At 26.6% G+C, this 6981-nt stretch overlaps 1 long non-coding RNA gene across 1 annotated transcript; it reads left to right on the top strand.

The window, feature by feature from the left end:
- The first annotated feature begins 267 nt into the window (after positions 1-267).
- Positions 268-6754, top strand: LOC124367583. Its single transcript, XR_006922912.1, has 2 exons — positions 268-1128; positions 5765-6754. It is a non-coding gene; the product is annotated as an uncharacterized LOC124367583 (long non-coding RNA).
- Positions 6755-6981: the final 227 nt, after the last annotated feature.

The raw sequence follows: 6981 nt of genomic DNA, 5'->3' as shown, positions 1-6981 counted from the left end.
GCAGTAAACACCAGATTATTCACATCTATAATTTAACTATCCTTAATTTAAAAATATTAGTTTTGGTTTATGAAATGTACATATTTTAATTCAACATGATACAAATAAAAACTATTCACTACAAATCGGAAACTGGGATCTAAGAGTAGGTCGCTCTGTCTCCCCATAAAAAAAATAATTCTGAGAATTTTTTACAAAATTTCAACTCCCTGTACACTCAGTACCAAGAATCGAGTTTAGGGGTTCTTGTAGTCTGGTGTGATAATGATCATTCACAAAGTTATACTTAAAAATGTTTTTATAAGTGTAGATAAATTTATTAAGGGACAGTCAACTAGGACTATGCTCATTCTTCCCATAACTACATGAAATTTTGCTATCCTGAACTTGTGCTATTTTTAGATTATATGTGTGTATTACGAGTAGTATGTTTAGTTCAAATGAATTGTATTTCCGGGCTGTAGTTGAGTTTGCCTTGTTACCCCGATCAAGAAAATACAGACATACATATGACCAAGATGCCTACTTAGGTAAAGAAGCGGTATTATATTCTACTTCTGGTCAAACATGTAGAGTGAAACTTTCCAAATCTGACTGTACCTATTCAGTAGATGAACTTGTTAATTATCTCACACATATGCCATACTGTTCTTGATGATAGACAAAATAATGCATACATAGACACTGCTCTGTTTACTTGTTTGTGTTTTCTTGTTTGATTCCGCTATAATTCTTGTGACTTACTCCTAACTAAAAAGTAGAACCAAAAAATGATGAAACCTACACCAAAATATTGTATTTCAATTGAGAAAAGAAACATCTATAGTCGACGATCATCACCAAATTTGTTTAGTTTGCACTTAAGAAAGTAATCAATCATCAGTCACGCTAATTTTGGTGGAGGTAGAAATGGGAGGGTTATCAAAAAGGTTAAAAAATGAAATGATAATTTTTTTCTCAGATTATATTTTTTCTAGCTTGATACACTTAAAACTGATTATAAGACACATCAATAATACTCAAAGTATATTATTCTCATACAACTAGATAACAGGACTGCAAGTCGCCATTTACAAGTCTGCGTATGGTTAGCTGGTGCTGATTTAACATTTATCTATTAGTCTGATGGTAAGTTTTAAATGTGTCAAGTTAATAATAGTATAATTTGAAAAAATTATCATTCCATATTTTTGATACCTTCCCATTTCAACTTCCATCAAAATGAGCAGGGCTGACGAAAAATTTCTTTCTTAAGGAATTTTTTTTTATTGACTTCAAGATAAATCATATTGTGTATATATACAATACAAATAGTCCCTAGGTTCCTAGACTATTAAAACTGATGTTATTCTGCAAATAATTAAATCAAGATAAGTTGAATTCAGTTGTTTTTCTAACTTCTATATAATGTTTTCAATTAACATCTTTGATTAAACAATCAGAAATATAAAGTTTTTACACAGTTATGGAGTTATTTTTCATTCTTTTCTTAAGCCACCTTCGAGAACGTGGATCACACAACTGGTTCCTCTGTTCCCATACCATATCTTACATTCCTTTCCAGAAATATGTAAAAAATCCATTTTGATTCACTGCTCTGTCTCAGCTTCATATTCCATTAATAAATTTAACAATTTATGACACAAACTCATGACATTGCATGGCAGAGACAGAATTCTGTCTTTTGTAACATGAAACTATTATCAACTTGAAACTGTGTTTGTGAATTCCATAAGAAGTCAAAAACAATGTTTACTTCTGCTGCACATATAAAATAGAGAGTTAGAAAAATTGTCCTTAAATGCATTTTATCATAATTTTGAAAATAAACCGCACAAAATGTTCTAGAGAGTAGGATCAGTGCACATTTCACCCATCCCTTCTCAGGTGTTACAATGTGGGTAATAGCAATAGATAATTTATCCTATGGGAACTTAATAGGGAAACTTTGCAATGACATGTTTCGTGTTGATAAAATGTAAGTTTATTTACAAACATGGTTTCAATGAACACTCAAAACATTCTATACTATACTGTAATTTTGAAATGACATTTGTACAAACTATATAATACATTGTAACTATATAAATTAATTAAAGCTATAGAATATTTGACTGAATCTGATAGTAATAAGAAAAATAAATAAATAAAAACAATGTAAATAACAAAAATGTATATTGTACTGTATTTACAATATCTATTTGAACAAATAGTTTGGCCAGCAACTACTAATTATAAATGCGTAACTACTTAACTATGTAATATTAAATTAAGTTGTAAAATGTTAAGTAGTCTTAATAGTATAGATTAGAATATAAGCGTAATATTCAAGTTACACATAACACAAATAAAACTAATACTACATCATTGTAATCTGTAGTATTGAAATTTTTAATAATTATAAGTAGCATTATTTTTAACAGCCAAAACTGGAAATATTAATGCACTATTTTTTGTTACAAAGAAATATAAATTAAAAAGTAAAAACGGCAAAATTGAGGTTAAAATATCAGGCACTCAAACTAATTTACCCACGTTTTACTTGAAAATAACAAAAACTGTAAATCTGAAGTAAAACCAACAAGCCTTTCGTTTTTTTTTTTGGTCCACAAGTGGTTAACATGTAAACTAATGTAGTTAAATAGTATGACAATTTATTGACAATAGCTTATTTACTTTATCCAGATTAAAAATAATAATAAAAAATTATAAAACATAATGTTCACATTGGCATTCTTATTGTCAAGATATACAATTTTCAGAATTCTAATAATATATAGTTAAATAAATAGTTATAGTTTATAAACCTAACATATTTGTTGATGTGTTGAATTTTACCTTCATACTAAATAGTTTTTGATAGCAATAAATGGTATATGTTAGTAAATAAATTATTATAATAATTTTAATTAACAGGTAATAAACACAAATATTTCTTTTGAACATAAGCCTTCTATGAAGCTAAGTGGTACATTATACAAAATACCCTGTCTATAATGTGTAAATAAAAACATAATTATAATTATTACAACCATACTCACAAACATAATGTTTCATTACTTGCTACATATTCAAAGAGTAATTACTCTTTAACAATTAATTACACCTATAACCATTTGAAATAAGTTCCATGATTAAAATTCAACATTTTGAATATTTTTAGCATTTAGAAATTCAAATTTATGTATATTTATAATTGACACTTCTTTTAATTTAACTGTTAATACTACAAGGTTATTGATGATAAAATATTTACATAAACAACACTGGTTTGCTGTACACATTCCATTAGTCAATCTTTTTGAAGCATTTTCCTTATTAAACTAAGAGCTAGATTTGTTGTAAATCAGTTAAAGTTAATGAAAAGATTTCACAGTTGCCAAACGACAACATTCTTACTCAACTTTTTTACTACACCATTACTAATAAAGCAAGGTAAAAAATTTAAATTTACTACAAATAAAAATTGTACTAAAATAAATTATATTTGAAATAAGAAAATACTCTAAAAACGTTACAGTTCTAAAATATATGAAATTTTTTTACTATTCAAATATTGGTGCAATATGAAGGAACAATAAATAATATTAATCAAGATATTAATTGCAGGTGTTGTTTTTGTTTTATTTCATATCACAACAATTAACAAAATAAGTTTAATAACTAATTGACCTTATTCTTGTTTTGAATCTCTTGCACTTCCATTTATTCTCTTTTATCCACACATGGTTTATCCACTTATATTACAAAAAATAAATAAATACACTAAAATACATTTTTTTATCAACTTGGAATCATTACGGTGATTTAAAATGTTTTCTAATTATTGTAACTTGTAAAGTGATCAGAACTAATAGAATAATGCAGTATTGTTAATAATACATTTGTTGCTTGAGAAAATTTAATGCAGTACACAATTTTTGCAGCAATAGTTTATAAAGCACACCTGTTGTGGTAAGTGGAGAGGCGAATGAGCCATGATTGAACACTACTAAAGAACTTATTAAATATCTCGAGACGTAACATGCATTACTTTGACATTATATTCTTTGAAGAAACTTCAATCACATATAAAGAAGTAGAGTTTTAACAAAAAAACAAAAAGCAGTTCCCTTGTTAAAAAAAACTAAACAAAACTAAAAGAATGTTGAGAAAGTGCTATAACGTACATAACATAGTTTTATTTTGTTCAAACACAGTTGTATATTGCAGTACACAAATATTATATTGTAATTATAAATACTTTGTTCCTCTATTCTAATATTAACTGAATTCAATTTATTTTGTTACCATTTTTCATTTACTATTGGCTGTTTTGGTAAATTTTTTACTATTGAAAATTATTAGTCCAGTATTAGTAACAAATTGGGAGTTTTAGTATTTATGATAAAAGTATTGTGTACTTGTGTGTGTGTTTCTGAGTTATAACATTTTTATTGTGAACTTTTATATCCAAAATATGTTTTAAAATAAAATATTCTTACAGTCTCACAAAATAATCTTTAATATAGTTTTAGTTATATAATGTAAATTTTGGACAGACAAACATTTGTATAATTAAAAGTCTTGCTGCAAATTGTATTACTGAAAAAACCTTACACTTTAAAATAGAAATTTTTGTAAACAGTAAATTGTTAACCACATTAAAATATAAAATACAAATATTATCCTCACACAAATTGAATCACCTAAAAAGTAAATATACTAAGAATTAAGGATTGAGAACTTTAATGGGTTAGCCCTCAGTGTTAACTGTAAGTGTAGCCCATATTACAAATATAGTACTTCTGTGTATTTGCACTTTATGAAAGATTGTAAAACAAATTATTAAAGCAATTTTAAAACACGATTGTATATGACTCCTTTCATAGCCAATAACCTCTTTTACTCATGTTATTAAATGTGTAAGAAGAGCCAATGTCCGTTTTACCAGACATGTATACAAGTTTTAAAGTATGTAAAAATTAAATTACAGGTTAATGATTGCAAATTGTGAAAACAATATTCAAGAAAACCTACAAGGTTCTGTGGCCAAGCGTTTGTAAACCATACATGTACTTTTTCATATTTTACGTAAACTTATGTAAAGAATTTATTTTTTATATAGCTCTTACATATCTATGTGTCGACATAGTATCATGTAGATGGTAGAATATGTATAACTGTTATTTCTTGAATGAAGATTTTGAACCTCAAGATTCAATATCAAACTAAGGATACAAAAACAGAAAAAATGCTATTAACGATCTAATGATTTAGTATGAGTCTGATCATAACATTATTATCATGTTAAAGTGTACTTTTATCAATATTTTGATAATCAGAAGAGCAAATTTCAATCTAACCCATATAGTATATCAGGTATGTCCTTAGAATTATAATTGTATTAATAATACTGAAATTGTTTTCAATATTTATTTCCAAACTTTATATTTTAAAACATAAAATCTATCAATTTTCCCCTAATAATATAGACATAAAAATTTCCATGGTTATGACTGTGACACTGTCAAACTTAAGTCTAGTTTTCTAAATCTAAATTAACTCTATTATGTGCACAACTTTACATTAAAAGGTTTTGGTATTTTTATTACACATTTTTGGTTAAAGTGAAATAACTAATTTATATAATTTACTAAATACAATAAATAATAATACATAGAAAAGTTTCAAAACTCACAAATAGTGATGCTAATTTGAGTTGAAACATAAAAACCATACTAAAGCATTCATAGAGTAACATTATGCAATACAAATGTTTCAGTTATGATGGGGAAGCAAAAGTTCTTAGGATGGTGCTGTGCTGGGCAAATTGTATGCAGTGTGCATTTCTACCATTAGAAGATTGTTACAAAACTTCAGAGTTCAGTGCAATACTGACATTGACTGGAATTGTTGTGAACCATACTACAGCTGATGAGAATTCATAGCAACAGTTCAACGATTCAATGTTATCATGTGAATAATAATATTGAATGTATGGGGTTCCCTTAGTGTAACATGACCTAAATTTGTTTTTTGAAATGTCATGGAAATTAGGATTTTTGGTGCCATTTCTCAGCCATTCACGATAAAGCCAAACTTTAAATACAAAAATTGTTTAGTTTTCAAAAGAGCTAATACGTGTAGTAAAAATCATACCTTACTTAATAAGTTTTAAATATAAATTTTAATTATAAAAAAAATGTGCTGAAAAGTGACAGCTGCAACATATTTTTCTAGAAAGAGTACTTCTTTGGTAGTCTTGGATAAAATTTTTAAATAACGATATATTGAAATAAAATGCAGAATAAATTACTTGAGTAAATGAACGTTTGCCAGGTATCTAATTAAAATAACAGAGTTCACAATACAACAATATAAATTTTCAATGGTTGCTTTTATTACAGCATTATTGAAAAAGAAGAATAGTAACATTATATTACAATTTGAACTTTCCAATCAGGTAAAACATTGATATAATGCACAATACTAAAAGCAAGAGGGAATATAATAATATGTTAAAGAACCCACAAGCCAAAGATCAAAGGAAATGAAAATTTAACTAATTGGGAATTGTCAAGAGTTATTTTTGTTTCATTTTCTTTTCTTAATGTAACTTGGGATTCTCTGTGCACTACGAAAATGTATTATCATAAATTAAAATTTTATCTTTGAACCACATACAAATAGTTTATGGGAAACAATTTAATATGCATGTGCTGAGGGAAGAGATAAATTGTATTAACACCATTAAAACTGGTTTAGCCATGTTCTCCATCTTTATTGTTACCTGATAAGACACTGATTACCATAAAAGGGAATTTTTATTCTAAAAATTAAATATTTAAAAACAAGGTTTTTTCAATAAATATAGGCTATAATTATAGCCTATATTTATAAATTATAGGCTATAATTTAAACCTATAAACTATGTGCAAAATAATGCTAAAATTGTTAAAATCTTTAAGTAAAACCAATTATTGTTGTAAATGTGTAAAA

Source organism: Homalodisca vitripennis, chromosome 1 (assembly GCF_021130785.1).
Source record: "Homalodisca vitripennis isolate AUS2020 chromosome 1, UT_GWSS_2.1, whole genome shotgun sequence".
Lineage (NCBI taxonomy): Eukaryota > Metazoa > Arthropoda > Insecta > Hemiptera > Cicadellidae > Homalodisca > Homalodisca vitripennis.
The sequence above is the reverse complement of the archived record's forward strand: the minus strand, read 5'-3'. Positions and strand labels throughout refer to the sequence as shown.